Source organism: Perna viridis, chromosome 2 (genome assembly GCF_037379345.1).
Source record: "Perna viridis isolate PV_CMFRI_1.1 ecotype Kerala chromosome 2, ASM3737934v1, whole genome shotgun sequence".
In the NCBI taxonomy this organism is placed as follows: Eukaryota; Metazoa; Mollusca; class Bivalvia; order Mytilida; family Mytilidae; genus Perna; species Perna viridis.
In genome coordinates, this window is record NC_142446.1 from 18,823,469 (window position 1) to 18,839,546 (window position 16,078).

Genomic DNA, 16,078 nt, shown 5'->3' on the forward strand with positions numbered 1-16,078 from the left:
TCACGGTTCGACTAGTGAAATATCATTGCGCTAAATAAAAACTGCACAAAAGTCTTCCCTTACTGCGGACATAACCACATACCAAATATCATAGGGTAGAGAATACAAACAATGTAATTACTGCTTCCTCGGTATTGTATACCTTAATGCTAGATGGCTAGAAATTGAAAAGGAGTAAGTCCGTCTAAATCTAAAAACGAGGTCCAGAACCCATCTGGACACATCTTGAAAAAAAGGAAGTAGTAATCATGAGTGTTTAGGGGATGAGTAGTTAACATATGACAACACCAGTACCACCTAAACTTACAGCACAAGCAGAGTAAAGCGTACAACATAAAACAACCAACGCATATATACTGAAAAAACAAGCAGAACGAACCCTTCTCAAAACTCAGATGCTCCTTAATGGTGAACAATTTCTGATTATTACAAGATAACAGCACTCCTTTCACTGAAGAAAATCATGCATGAAATTTCAGGTCGTTGATCATATTCGAAAGAGACACATTTATTGGTCAGTTCTGAGAGCCGACGTCAGATCTTTTTTATGTCAGCTTTAAACTTTGGACAACATACTATTATTCTAGTAATCATGGTGTAAGAAATAAAAACCGCAAAAAAAAAAAAACCTTTCCGAATTTCAAAACCCCATTGTAATTATTTGAACTTATAACCCGTCCTTTGTGTTTGATTGCTGAAAAGGGTTTCCTCGTTGTCATTGTTTCCTTCAAGATGAATCCTCATGACAAATTAAATTAATTACATTTAATCATTTTAAGAAAAATCATTTGCAGTTTGTTCCGTCAAGCTTCATATGCAATGAGCTCATACTGGAGATTATGGTTTATAAGTTAAAGAGCAATGGGAAACATTTTCAAATTTCATATTTTACTGAAGTGTATTATTGTGAATATATCAAATGTTTGTATTACTAAAGGTAAGAGTTAATTTTACGAAAACTTTAACAGTAGTGTTTTAATGATCTAACATAATAAAATATCTGTTTAAAATATTGGTTATGTTACACGATAATCTTCTTTGGGTCAATTTATAAGCGTCAATGTTGACTAGCACCACTAACATTTTAACACATATGAACCCATTTGTGCCACAATGTAAGAATTGGATTGAGCAATTTTAAAACTTTGGTAAAATTGGAAGAAAATGACGTTGTAAATATGACCTCAGTTTTACTTCATTCTGACGTTAGACCGCAACTATGATTTGCGGTCAAATATTTCTAAATTAGATAAGGCTTCGATGAAGTAGTAAATCTTAATTTTGACTTTAATCTATTTACATTTAATAAAAAGGATTTTAAGTAATTTATTTATCAAGCTATACTCGCATAACCCGTTCAAAAATATATAAATAAAACGAAACCCCCCAAAAAAAACAATCCTTAAAAATAACTGTATCTACAGAAATAGCAATAAGTCTTAGTACGTGAGCTGAGATAACCCCTGTGCACCCCCCACTCATCAACCAAAAAATTATTTTCAGGTACCCTTATACCTCTCATTTACGAATCTTTTTGTCGCAAAAAATAAAATAGAGCATTTTTGTATTTTTCGACTACTTTATATATCTCGTTGAGGCACGAAATCATTGTTTTGATTCCACGAACTTTTTCTTTCTACAAACCGAAGAAAACTGACATATGTATGTATCATCATGTAGCCCAATGTCTCAGCTTTACAATGTTACCAAGACAGTTGTGGTAACACTTAGAGTTTTGCGGTATAATGAACAAAAATATACCCCTACCCCGCCAAAAATCGCTTAAATTGACATATATGTAGAAAATTAAATTATCTACCAAATGATACCAAATTTGAGACGTTCTAGTTGAGTAAGAACTTGTGGAGTCGAATTCATGTGATTTTTTACCTATAAATCGAAAATCCCATTTTTTTGCATTTTTTGATGCATTCTGACAGGCGAAAATCGCCAAAAATCACCAAAAAGAACTCCAGAAGTACGACTTGTGATAGTAATAAACAGAAAATACCATATTAGCTATGTTTTACTGAAGCATTAATAGGGGTTTTGACATTTAAAAATATGTCAATTAAAGCGATTTTTCCACAACTTTATTAGTATCATTGTAAGGTTGAGACATTGGGCTACACGATTATACCTAAATTTGTTTAGTTTGTTCTCACATGCTATCGCAGGAAAGCTTAGACGCTCCAACAATTGAGTAAAAAAAACTTGGTTTTTTGACCCAGTGGGGTACAAATATAGGCTTATACTGAAAAAGAATCCGAGAATATTCTTTGGCGACAAATTGATTCGGTAATGAGAGGTATAAAGGTACCTTAAAATCACCATGAAGTTGATGAGTGGATGTAGGTTGCACGGTGGGCCCTTCCAGCCCATGGACTATATAACACATTAATAATAGATCAAATTAAGGGCCGGAATATTTTTTCATTACTAACAGGTATTCTCCGTATTCATCGTATTAATTCAGAGGGTACACTTCTATTTATATATAAAACAAAATGCTTGAAGCGGTAATCTGGCACAAAGCAGTTTAAACAGTTAAAATGATTCTTCCCAATTATTTTACGTTACGTTGAGAAAATTAATTCAGTCTGAAACAAAATGAAATCAATCACTTGACGATATTTGTTTGTTTGTTGGGGTTTAACGTCCGAGCAGCAATATTTCAGCTATATTCAGACGATGAACATGAAATTTATGATAAAATGACGTGAATTAATGATGAAATGAAAAAGGGATTGGACACAAGGACAATGGGGTCGACAAATTTTGATTGCCACTGGAAATAGGGAGAGGTGGGTAGGGTCGGGCAATTTAGCCTCCTGTGGCGGAGCCCTGTGGTTGGTTCCTACTCCGGGAGAATACCACAATAGAGTTCTTTAACGTGTGAGGAACGTGGCATCTTTCCCAACACGGTGCACCACTATGGTTTGTGGTCAGGTTTTCCGTATTATAGCCTGACAACCCCAGCATGTAACACGCCAGGGGTACCCCATTCCACCACCTGGGGCACACATCCCAGTTGCTCTGTGGGCAGAGCGCCCTAGCCCCTTGCTAGCTTTCTGAGCACTATTTAGTCGCCTTTTACGACAAGCTAATTAGCGCTGCTGCAGGCCTATTCTTTTGACAACCGGACTTGCACGGGGCATCACTTGACGATAATATTACTCAATAATGGACTTGTGTATTTGGCTCTTTTTGTTCCTGTTGTGTTACATTCTTTTGATTTTCCGCTAGAATCTTGGTTCCCTTGATTACTCTTAGACTCGCTTGTTTTGGGTTTCCTGCAGTCAAATACTACTCTGGTATTCTGAATGAATCTTTTTTTCATTATATGTTGAGGTAAATACCGCATTTTTGTCGGTTCTTCGGTTTTCATGCTAGATAACGTGTATATTGCTGCTTGCATGTACTTATGTGTGTCCGTATCTTTCTTTGAGCAAAGGGATAGTTTTCTCATAGTAAGCATGTGTTATGCAAAATTTTGCGACGTTTTTCAGAGTCTTGTCATGAAAAAGTGATTTTAGACGATTGAATTTCTGAACATATTATGAACCGATATTACAAAGAAATCTTAGAATGACTGCCATTGCATAGTATTTCCGGCAAACGTCGGAAGATTCAATTTGTTGAACTCATGAACTCTAGTAAAACTTTCTGAAGGAGATATTCTGGCTCACAGAAGTTTGCATGAATTACATGCTATGTCGAATGTTTCTCTCTAGGGCTGAGCATAAATAATCACGAACAAACCGAGGATTTGCGGGTGGAACTTGTGTCCGCTGGGCATTTGACTATTGAAATAGTGGGGTCTGATATTGTGCTGATCTATTATTGACCCAATCTTGTCCCCAAAACTTATCTATTGGTTTTATTGAAGTCATTGCAGTACAAGACTTTTGTACCTTCAATTGACTACAAACATCGAAACTGTTATTTGAAATAAGTGAACAACTAATGCAGGATGGGACGGAATGTCACTGTAAAATATAAAATTGACCATGTTAAAAAAGTAAATTAGTTCAAGTGTTCTTTAATTTTAACAAAATAAAAGACGTTATTTACCATCTGCAAATATTATTTAACTTCAACAATATTCCTTTAGAATAAAAAATCATAATTGTTTCAAACCTTTTTTTTTATTTTAGGTTGTATTTATAGTAACGCGTTGGGATAAACATTCTTGTTACAGGTATAACGATGCTTAGTTGTCACTGGAATGACGGTGGGTTGACGCTTCAAGATGAATATTCCTTGTCATCTACAGTTAACTGCATTGAAACACGTCTGAATAATACATCAAGTTACAAATTTGCCGGAACGCAAATAGTAAGTTATAAACCTCTCATGACAAATCGCAGCCGGTCAAACTAGATGAAGAATTCTCCTTTCTTGTATACCCTGCTCAAAGCAAATACAAGTCCCATGCCAAATAAACAGGACGATCTGAAGTTTTCTTTTTTAAACACCACCATTTAAAAGAATTAAACGTCTCAGTGTTAGATTTGGCTTTCTATTTTGGGGGGAAGTAGATCTTTTTAGTATTTGATATTAATACTGATGATGAGAGATTATTCCTCGAAACACATGTACATCATATAGAAATTTGCAATTATATAGTATGATTGTATTTATTTATTTATCCCCAAGAAGTGAAGACATTTTTATATCATAAATAATTACACCTGTTTAATATACACTTGTTGGAATCATTCCAATCTAATAACATACTAAATATTTGATCGTTACATTACAGTCACCACCTAAATGTTTTTGTGGAGGTGACATTCGTCCGACCGAAATGATGTCATGATGTTTGTAATGGTCCATTGCCTACCTTATTAACAGACATTGGTGGTGGCAAGTCCCGTTTGGCTATTTATACATGTTTTTACATTATATTGTATATAAGTGATTCATACATTTATATAAATGTTATTTTTTAAACAGTTATATGTGAATGTGTATATATTTAGGCAAAAAAAGGACACTTTCATTTCACCAATACGATGTTATATCATTCTAACTATAGGTAACTTTATATTAAACAGTTCCTTAGTCGACCACTCGTTATCAAAGTATGCATTAAGATAACCGCACTAGAAACATTGTTCGTGGTAATAAATACTTTTTTCGTATACATTCACAATGAAATTCGGAACTAGGTTTGCCTAGATGAATTCAACAAGCAAAAAACAAACAAACAAACTGACAAAACGGTATGACCTTATGTATGCTTAAATTTCTTGAATTAATAGTTTTGAACCACAACCACCTATAATCCTTTGATGTTAAAACATCAAAAGACAATACAAATGTTCGATTGTTAGGTTAAAAACTATGGTTGAAATTAAATTCAGGCGTCAGTCTATTGAACCTAAAAAATGTCAAGTTTTAGTACAATTAATGGGTCCCCAAGTTACTTCTAGAGAAAAACCGCGTTTCCCTTTACATCGTAATACAGAAATCAACAAAATAATGAAAAGTTTAGAATAATAAATATCTAACGACATATCTACCCCTCGGCGATTCTAAGGAGACCAGTAGGGACAGTAATAAATATCATAGTGTGCGCATAACATGGTATGTTTATTGAAAGAGAACTTCCTGTGTATAAAAGCATCAAATACATACACTAAATTAGTACCATATATTACTAATCTAACCTTTTAGATCTTATTTATAAAATTTTCAAGGGCACATTTTTAATAAAAATAAAATACATAATGCTGTAAAACAAGATGATTCAGGGTGATTCAAGAGTTTGTCTACTATAAGTGACAAGTATGTTGTCGTACCAGCAGACAAAGCCCAAAACAACATTGTTTTTGTTTGCAAAACGTTTTATATCCAATGTTTATTATCAGAGGTAGACGTAGAAAATAATAGCAGTGATAGGACATACACTGCTACCACTCTCTCCAAAAAAGAGATTGTGGAAAACCATAAATCTGTGGTATCGTCTTTTGGTCTCTCTACCAAGGACGATGATTGTGATTTACCGTCTATGTACTGGATTCCTAAACTTCACAAGAATCCATACAAACAACGTTTCATAGCTGGATCTGCAAAATGTACCACCAAATCTCTTTCAAATCTTTTAACTTCTATACTCACAACTGTCAAATAGGGTTTACAGTCCTACCACAACACTTGTTACTCCCGTAGTGGTATTAATTAAATGTGGATCTTAAAAAATTCGAAAGATCTTTTGGAGACAATCAGTTCAAGACTATTATCTGAATATAATAGCATTAAAACCTATGATTTTTCAACACTGTATACTTCTATTCCCCATACTCAGTTAAAATCCCGGCTTAAAAACATTATACATCGTTGTTTTTCCAAAAACGATTGTACACTTAGATACAAATATGTAGTTCTTGGTAGAGATTCCTCATATTTTGTAAGAAATAATTCCAAATCATCTTCCAAATATACAGAGGAAGATGTTAACTGCTGGAACTTTTAATCGACAACATATTTGTCCAGTGTGGTGGACGTGTTTTTCAACAAACGATCGGCATTCCAATGGGAACAAATTGTGCTCCTTTACTTGCTGACCTATTCCTTCACTGTTATGAGGCTGACTTTATAGCTGATCTGATCAGAAAGAATGAATATCGTTTGGCTAGATTCTTCAATCTCAGTTTCCGCTATATGGATGACGTATTATCTTTAAACAATCCTAATTTCGGGGATTTGATACATCGCATCTACCCAAAAGAACTTGAGATAAAGGATACTACAGACACTGTGAAGTCAGCCTCATATCTTGACCTACACTTAGAAATCGATGGTAAAGGAAAACTATTAACCAAACTTTACGACAAACGTGATGATTTGTCATTCAGAATTGTTAACTTTCCTTTCGTCTGTTGCAACATCCCTTCGGCTCCTGCGTATGGAGTGTTCATATCACAACTCATACGTTATGCAAGACCTTGCCGAAACTACGCAGACTTTTTGTATCGCGCTAGAACTCTAACAAATAGGCTTCTGGAACAGGGTTATGTTGCTACAAGATTGCAGTCATCACTACAGAAGTTTTATGGTCGTCATCATGAACTCGTTGATCGTTATGGTGTATCCATCAGCACTATGAAAACTGATGTATTCAACGGGTCATAGTTTTCCTTTCCTCGTTTGTCTACCCCGGACTCTTTATGAGCAACTCGGCGGGTGTTTCTAGAAAAGCAGAGGACGCTTACCCTACCCGTGCACCTGGTCCATGCTCCCAGTTTTTAGTGGAGTCCGATTTGCTCATTTACTTTTGTTACTTTGTATGTATGATTTTAGTTACTTTATGTTCTTTGTTATGAATGTCTGTTTTCTATGTCTGGTCTTTGTCCCTGGATTACATTCTTTTGATTACCGCTATAACCTTGGTTCCTTGATTACTTTTTGAAAGAGGTCCCAGAGGAGTAAAAATAGTTCCCAGTTCAAGGCAGTTATGTGTTTCTTCCCCACATATTTTACAAGAAAAAAAAACCACATAATATTTTTCACCAAAAGGGAGGGGTGTTGGTGATGTAATCCGTGGTAAAACAAAACAGTTTCATATGATATAAGCTATGCATTGGTGGTCATTCAGTCATAGAATCAAGTATTATTTTTCTTTACGACAGTGGTTGTATTCCAATATAACATTTATAATTTACCAGACCTAATGTTTACATACAATAATGATAATAATGAAGCTGTTTAGAGGCGGATCGCACATTGTTTATCAAAGCAAAAACTTTTGGGGAATCATTTAAATTGCGTACTTTGCTTTCTCCATAAAACAGTTTGCTTTATTTTGCTGCCCGTTTATATTTTAATATACAGGGAATAATTAATAGTCATGAAAGCAGGATGTTAAGAGCTCTATCAAGCCTGGTTAAACGCAAAATGTCTGCCGGAAATGCCTGCGCCATTCCAGGACAGCCTACTCCTTTTGACTATTGGCTTGAGTTTATCAATTCGGTAATGTTGTACCCTTCATTGCATGCACCTGGTCTATGTTCCAAGTTTTTAGTGGAGTCCGGATTGCCTATTTAATTTGTTTCTTTGTAAATATTATTTTAGTTATTTTATGTTCTTAGAATATATTATTTTGATTTTCACTCGATTATTGGTTCCCTTGATTACTCTTTCATTCATTTTGTTGACGAGAACTGCACTCATGATTATTTCCCAATGTTTAAAGGTTTTTATTTTCCAGAAATTATACCATAAAAGACCGGATCAATGAGGTCATTATGGGAACATAATAAATTTTCCTACAGTTGATATAAATTAAAAACAAAAACAAGTATGGCCGCATTTCAAATTTTAGTTAACAGATATTTCATATGTATGTTACTTCGCATACTGTGCACTGAACATGTATGTGGATCCATACTGTTGTAGTTACTAAAAATATACTATACAGATCAAGCAGCAGTTTTTTTAACCACAAGTTGTATGATGTTTATGTCGTCGGTGTCTGTATAAATATTAGTTTATTGATTTTTTTACAATTTTATAACAGTGTACAAAACTGCTAAACGAGGGTTAAAGCTTGTGGCAAGTTATAATATCATTGTGATAAGTATTTGCAAAAAAAAAAAACTTTTGAAAAAGTCTGAAGGACAGACAGACGGATGGACAGGGGCAAAACAGTATAACTTGTCCCTCAAAGGGAGTATTATAAGCGAAATATTACATTTTATTTGAGAACACTCTTTTAAATATAATTAAAGTTCGCATTGTTTATGCCTAAAAGAAAAGGAAGCATTGCGAAGCAAATATAGGACAGAAGTTTATTCTACATTCTTTGTGTTTTACTGTCAATATAATTAAAGTCGAGGACTTTATATGCAAGCTGGAAAACGCAATGTTCTTTTGTAGTCAAATGTTGTTTTGAGTTTGTTGTATGAAATAAGTGATGATTTTCCATACACTTAGCATTTCCACTCAGCTGAGTTAAATTTTGTGTATTTTCAGTCAGTGCACCAGAAACACCTGGCACAAACAAAAGCATCCACTGATTTTCTACATACTGTGGAAAATGGAGCTTCCTGAATGAATTGAACTTAACAAAAGAAGAAATAAAACTACTTCTCAGAGACGATTTAAAAGCAATCGAAAAAGATTGAAAATTGACCTAAATAAGATATCGTCATATAAAAACTGTAAAATATCAGCTGACGACAAGAGACGACCATCAGCCGTTATTGGATACCTTGGAGGTATACTTATAAGTATACCTATTGTAATTATAGTTCTTTCTGATGTATGTATATCATGTCAAAAATCAAAAAAGTAGTCACATGATAACTTTTATATGTTAGCAGGTTTATTGTTGTTTGAAATCTCATTAAATTTTGTTTTCATAACTTGCTCCTGGAAAAGTGAAAAAAAATACGATAGTTCTGACTTATTGTAGATGATTTGATGAATCAAAGTTTTTACAGAACGCTGAATCCTCCGCTCCAATGTCGCTTTAATTCTCTGAATTTATAGTCCTAGATGTGGACAATGCACAGACGACTTAATTGAGTTTACTTTTGTATTGTGATGATATTGTGTTTTATTTCTTACTGATTTCACTTCATTTACTTTTGATACATTCTTACTGTGGATACATGATCGATGTGTTTTCTTGTAGATCGTAAAGTAGTTACATAAATTACTTTACCCGTCATAAATGACATTGTTTTTGAATTTAAGTACATGAAGCTTTAATCAATAAAATATCTGTAACATTGACTATAATTTGTTATTTTAATTTTTATTACCTCTCGTGTGATGAAAACAAAACAACTACTATCAGCGATAACATTCTACGGATTTGTAAATGGGGTATAAGTTTACATAATGTGCAGTTACTGTCACTTTAAATGTACAGTATCGATTGATAAAATGTTTCTGTTATTTGATACTGCCATATCTAAAACGACACAAAGAAACCTACCCAATATCAAAATAATAATAAATGTGGTTTTTCCATAAAAATGTATACCAAGTTAATAAATGAAAGCGATATAAGGTTGGTAAAACAAACTTACTTGAACGCCATTTTCAAATCTGATTTGGTTTAGTATCATCTGTATTGTTTTAAACCAGAACTACAATACGATATAAAATACAACATTATATGCTTGTAATAGATATATTTACATCAACCAGGGAATTTTCTATGGGAAACCATTCCAGCTTCTATGTTCCGACAACCTAAATTAATTTTGTGCAAACAATGTTTTTGTTCTTTTATGAATGTAAAAAATAGTTTTTGAAAATTTGATCTCCCATTGATGATCGTTTACATTGTTAAATAATATCTGTAAGTCATAAAGCTGCTTGTACTTACATTCTATAGACTAAATACATAGAAACCTATTTCTAAAGCACAGAACTCAATCGATTAAAATATATACAGCGGCGGGATTCAATATGGCGATATGTTTATTATAGTAATACTAATAATGATAATAAACAAATGTGGACACAGACTGGTATTGTCGAGGGGCGGCAAGTTTGGACGAAGACTGGTTTTGTCCGAAGAACAAACTTCAACATATATACGTTTTGTCTTGAATGCGTTTGCATTATCTAGAAAACTCCCCCATTTATTGATATCAATAATTGAATTATGCACATGTTGATAAATATCCATTAACATATGTTTCTAAATATTTACAGATTTCAATAAATGGGAAATAAATTCCACAATGGTTTAAATAACTATAAGGCAAGTTATATACAATATTACAAGGCTTCTTTCTTGAAGGCGTACGTGCTTGGGTGTGTTGAACTTGCTATTTCATGTCATGGATTGACCATTTCATTTTATGTAGGTAATCTTGGTAAAATTAATCGTTCTAATTCTGGACTCTCAGATTTAGATGAACAGAAACCAACAGTATGGTATCTGTCAATTACGTGGATGTCCCTAATTTTAAAATGGCAGGGGGCATAAACTCCAAATTAAATAGGAGCCTTCCTTTAGTAATTATTAAAATCATTTTAAAATTGCATGAATTGCATTCAAAAGAATGAAATCCAGGGACAAAGACCGGATATGGAAAACAGACATACACAACAAAGAACATGAAGTAACTACAATTGTACATATAAAGTAACAAAAGCTAATGAGCAACTCGGACTCCACTAAAAACTGGGAGCAATGACCAGGTGCACCGGTAGGGTAAGCGTCCTCTGCTTTTTTGGAAACCCCCACCAAGTTGCTCATAAAAAGTCAAGTCCGAGGTAGAAAACGAGGACAGGAAAACTATGACCCGTTGAATAAATCAGTTTTCATGGTGCAGATGGATACACCATAACGATCCACGAGTTCATGATGACGACCGTAAGACTTCTGTATTTACTAGTCAACTTATTTTATTTCTATGCATTCTATATACGATTACATGGAATTATGAACCATAAGAAACCAATTTTAACTGTAACAGTTCAAGTGATTAACAATTAAACCATACAATATCACTACATATAACATCGACAGTTAGTCTAAACTAATTTACTTTTATTTTATAGACGGTAATTAAAATATAGTATAATTATTAAAACAAATTTTATATCTGCTCTACAAAATTCTAAAAGTGTGTCTTTTTTTAAGCCTGATAGGTCCCAAAGGTGATTGCAGTTTTCATTAAAGTCTTTGTACAGAAAAACGAATAGATCAAAATCGATTTGCGTTTCTTACACGATAACCTGCTAGTTATAACCAATTTGTTCATGCATGATCACTAACGTCGTACTATTGTTGTCGTGCATTGTAAGACAGATACATTTCATTTCTTTAGAAATCTTTGAGTATATTTTTCGCACGATGTTAATCTTTATTGCATGATTGATTGCTTTTTGGTATTAAGTTCATGATCAAATTCCGGCGTCTGAAAAACATAACTTGATAATGGCGTATGTTTTATGGGATCTTTTTTATCACCTCTATCTTTTTTTTTTGTCAATTTCGGATACTTTTACACAATATCAGTTGTTCATTAGGTTTACATCATGATACTTAGCTAAAATAAATTATTTCGCTCTAGTGTAAATTTTTTGACAAGTTTTGCGAAAGAGTAATCAAGGGAACCAAGGTTATAGCGGTAATGAAAAGAATGTAATCCAGGGACAAAGACCAGACATGGAAAAACAGACATACACAACAAAGAATATAAAGTAAATAAAATCATACGTACAAAGTAACAAAAGCAAATGAGCATCATTATACTCACTTGCAATATGACAAGTGACGAATGCAGAGCAGGACATGCTTACCTGAGCACCTGGTGTCACTCCCAACTTTTTTTTATGGGAGTTCATTCTGATGGTACTTTAGTTTTTGTGTGTGATGTCTAGTGTCCATTATATTCAGTTTTGTGTGTAATCTATTTTCTTTCGATTTCGCCCCGTGCAGGTCCGGGTGTTAAAGAATAGGCGACTAAAAAGTGCTCAGAAACCTAGCCAGGGGCTAGGCGCTCTGCCCACAGAGCAACTGGGAAGTGTACCCCTGGCATGTTACATGCTGGGGTTGTCGGGCTATAATACGGAAAACCTTACGGCAAACCATAGTGGTGCATCGTGTTAGGAAAGATGTCACGTTCCTCGCACGTTAAAGAACCCTGCTGTGGTATTCGATAGTAGTAGAAACCTTTGCGCTCCGCCACAGGAGGCTAAATTGCCCGACCCTACCCATCCCCCCTTTTTCTAGTGGCAATCAAAATTTGTCGACCCTATTAACCTTGTGTCCAATCCCTTTTTCATTTCATCATCATTTCATGTTCATTTTATCATCCATTTCATGTTCATCGTCTGATTATAGCTGAGATATTGCTGCTCGGACGTTTAACCCCAACAAACAAACAAACAAAATCTTTCGATTTCCTACATTGTGTATGTAGATCTTATTTTGTTTCATGTATTCACGTTTAGGCCATGCTGTTTGGATTTGACGCATTTAAATCATCCCACTGCGGACATTTCGGTATTTTTTGCCGATGTCTATTGTTTTTTTTTTATTTTTCCTGGTTCGTAAGTACAATATGTAAGTGTTTTATCGTTAAATATGAACTCGAAGTAACTTTTTAGATTCTATGGTTGACAAATTTAATGATTTTTTGTTGTCTCAGTTGCAAGACCTTGACAATCTATCGAGATTCCCTGATCAGTTGGTAAAGCAGTTCAATTCAGACATGCATCACACCTCGCATTACAACAGATTTTGCAATCATGCTGTAAATTATCATACAAATATGTAAAACATGTTGCTTAACCTAAGAATGGATATTAAGATCAATAAGTTTGATATTCGATCCATTTACGCAGTATTCTCATTTAGTGATTATGATGAAAAGAGAGATAACCAAAAATATTTTGTATCCAAAAAAACATGTTACCCTGAAAACTGTTTGTTTGTTTTTGTTTTTTGGGGTTTAACGTCGGAGCAGCAAACTGGAAGTATGGATCAGTTGCATAGTATATTTGTTGTGAACACTGAAATCTTACGATCCAGTATTATTATAGCGGATACAAGAGGTGTTCCCATGTGTAAAGTCGTCTCTCCAACGATGAGAATCTAGCAGAGGTATAAGACACCGGGAACAATTACATAATACTAATGTGTAAGTTAGGAAAACACATCTTTTTATATATAGCACCGTAGGATGCGTTCTCTAAATATAGAAAAAATGCGAAAGTTTTGTAAGCTTTGTGAATCTAAACTGATACAAGAAATAGACAAAACAAAACAAATAAAGTAAACTAACAAACAACCCCCCCCCCCCGAAAAATTAAACTATAAAAAAAAAACAAAACAAAAAAACAAAACAAAACAAAACAAAACAAATAAAAAAAAACAACAAACAAACAACAAACAAACAAACAAACAAGCAAACAAAATACTTACAAACACACACACAAAATATGTAAAAAAAAAAAGAAATTCTCTTAGATGCGGTTTGTAACAAATTTGATGTTATCGGTCGTACTTATATATATACAGCATAATGCATGTACATGGTAGAAATTACAGGTAATGTGAAACGGACATGCAAATGTCATTGAGGACTTTCCCTTTACAGAAATGACATTCTATCATTTAATACTCTAGTATCCAAAATGTATATCTCCGTGAACGTACTAACTCGATAGCACGACTTTTTCAATTATAGAAAAAATGAGTTAAATAAAAAATACTGAAATAAATTATAGCCGACCTGCGTTAGGATATTCGTGTACCTCGAATAATGGACATATTTCAAGAGCATTTTATATAATTATATAAAAAAGTGCTTTTCAAAAAGCAAAGCCACGGCATAGAAATATTGTGAAATATTGAAGTGTGTTGTTATAATTGAAAACAAAATCATTATCAAACACATCCACTTCCGGTAAAGGATAAAATAAATTTTACCTCTGCAGAAATGGACATCTAAACTTAAATGAAAACTTAAGTGATTTAAACGCCACTCTCAGGATAGAGATGTGATAAAAAAAATCGTATTAGAGAACCTTAGTGAATCCATTGACTTACATTATTGTGGCTGAAAGGTGTTATGTTCGTTGGATAATTAATCTGGTAAGACCTCGAATATTAAAGGAACAGATATTATGAAATATACAATAATGTATACGTCTGCGTCATATCTTGACCTGATATTAGTGATCGACGAGGAGGAAAAATCAAGATTGTCATATTGTGGCAAACTGTGCCCTGAGAACAGACCTATTAATAATGTCGCAGTTACGCTTTTTTGCGTTGGCCTAGATTTTATATCGCTTAAACAACTTGTCGGATGTTTTTGGAAAGCAGGAGACGCTTACTCTACCGGTGCATCTGGTACATACTCCCAGTTCTGAGCGGTGTCTGGTTTGTTAATTGATGCTTTAGTGTCTTTGTTTTTTTTTTTTTATTTTTTGGTGTTTTTTTTATCATCATTTAAAGTGGCGTTTTCTCTTTATTATGGACATTTTGACTTTCATTCTATTCTGGCTTTGACAACTATATCAGATAAAGAGGTAAGGCTTTGACGGTTTTTCTTTTCTTTATTATAGTATTACAATGGCTGAAAAGCATAGTGTCAACCTGTTTCTGTGTTTTTTTATACTAAGTTCCATAGATCATTTCTACTGTCGACATTAGTTCATTTATACCATTCGCAAACGATGCATTTTGCAAAAAGTAGTACTTCGATCGATGAGAATTTCAGTTCCATATATTGGCAAATTATGAAGATTTTATATTCATCTAAATGCTTAACAGATAGGGACATCGTTGTACTGAAATCAGAAATAGATCTTTTTATCAATTTAGATCGAAGATCAGAATTGATATAGCAGTCGCTAGAGCCTTTAGATTTGTAAAGCCTGATAACATCTGCAATTATCGTACACTACCACAGTAAAATAGTCCTTTTGGCATACCCCATTTAGGTTCAAATGCAGATAGTTTTATCAAGTTATAGGTATTTCTAATATATACACAGGCAAATATTTTTCACATGAAATTAACATGATTTTCATGAGAAATTCACTAAACACGAATTTCATGTGAACATTTCGTGTGAATTTCACGTGAAGGCTCCATTCACCCGAATTTCACGTGAACTTTGTCACTTAGTTAATTTGCTCAATTCAGGTGAAAATCATATGAAATTCACGTGAAAATCACATGAAATAATTTTGCCTGTGTACTAATTTAATTCTATGTTATTTACGCCAATAAACAAACCCAATAAACAACTTTTACTGCGAACGTAATATGCTGATTAATTAAGATTGTACATTTGTATAATAATAACGATACAATTAGCAATAGTTGACCTCTAATTTCTTATTCGTACATGTTTAGTTTTATGCGATCATTCGTGCACTGTGATATATTCAAGATGTCTATTTATTTTAGACGCATAGTATAGATAGAAATGAAAACCCTGCAAGGCTATAAATAGTCTGAATGCCGACTCTGATTTTTCATGCAGGCCCTAGCGGATTCAAATATTTACAAAAAGGTTGCAGTAGATCCAATCAAGAAACTTATATGAAGAAATTAAGGGGTTCCGTGCTTTCATTTGCCACTCTT

At 33.7% G+C, this 16,078-nt stretch overlaps 1 long non-coding RNA gene across 1 annotated transcript; it reads left to right on the plus strand.

Annotated features, from left to right (window-relative positions):
* Window positions 1-52: 52 nt before the first annotated feature.
* LOC148623927 (uncharacterized) lies at window positions 53-9,610 on the plus strand. The gene is made up of 3 exons (XR_015919577.1): window positions 53-937; window positions 4,202-4,338; window positions 8,980-9,610. It is a non-coding gene; the product is annotated as an uncharacterized LOC148623927 (long non-coding RNA).
* Window positions 9,611-16,078: the final 6,468 nt, after the last annotated feature.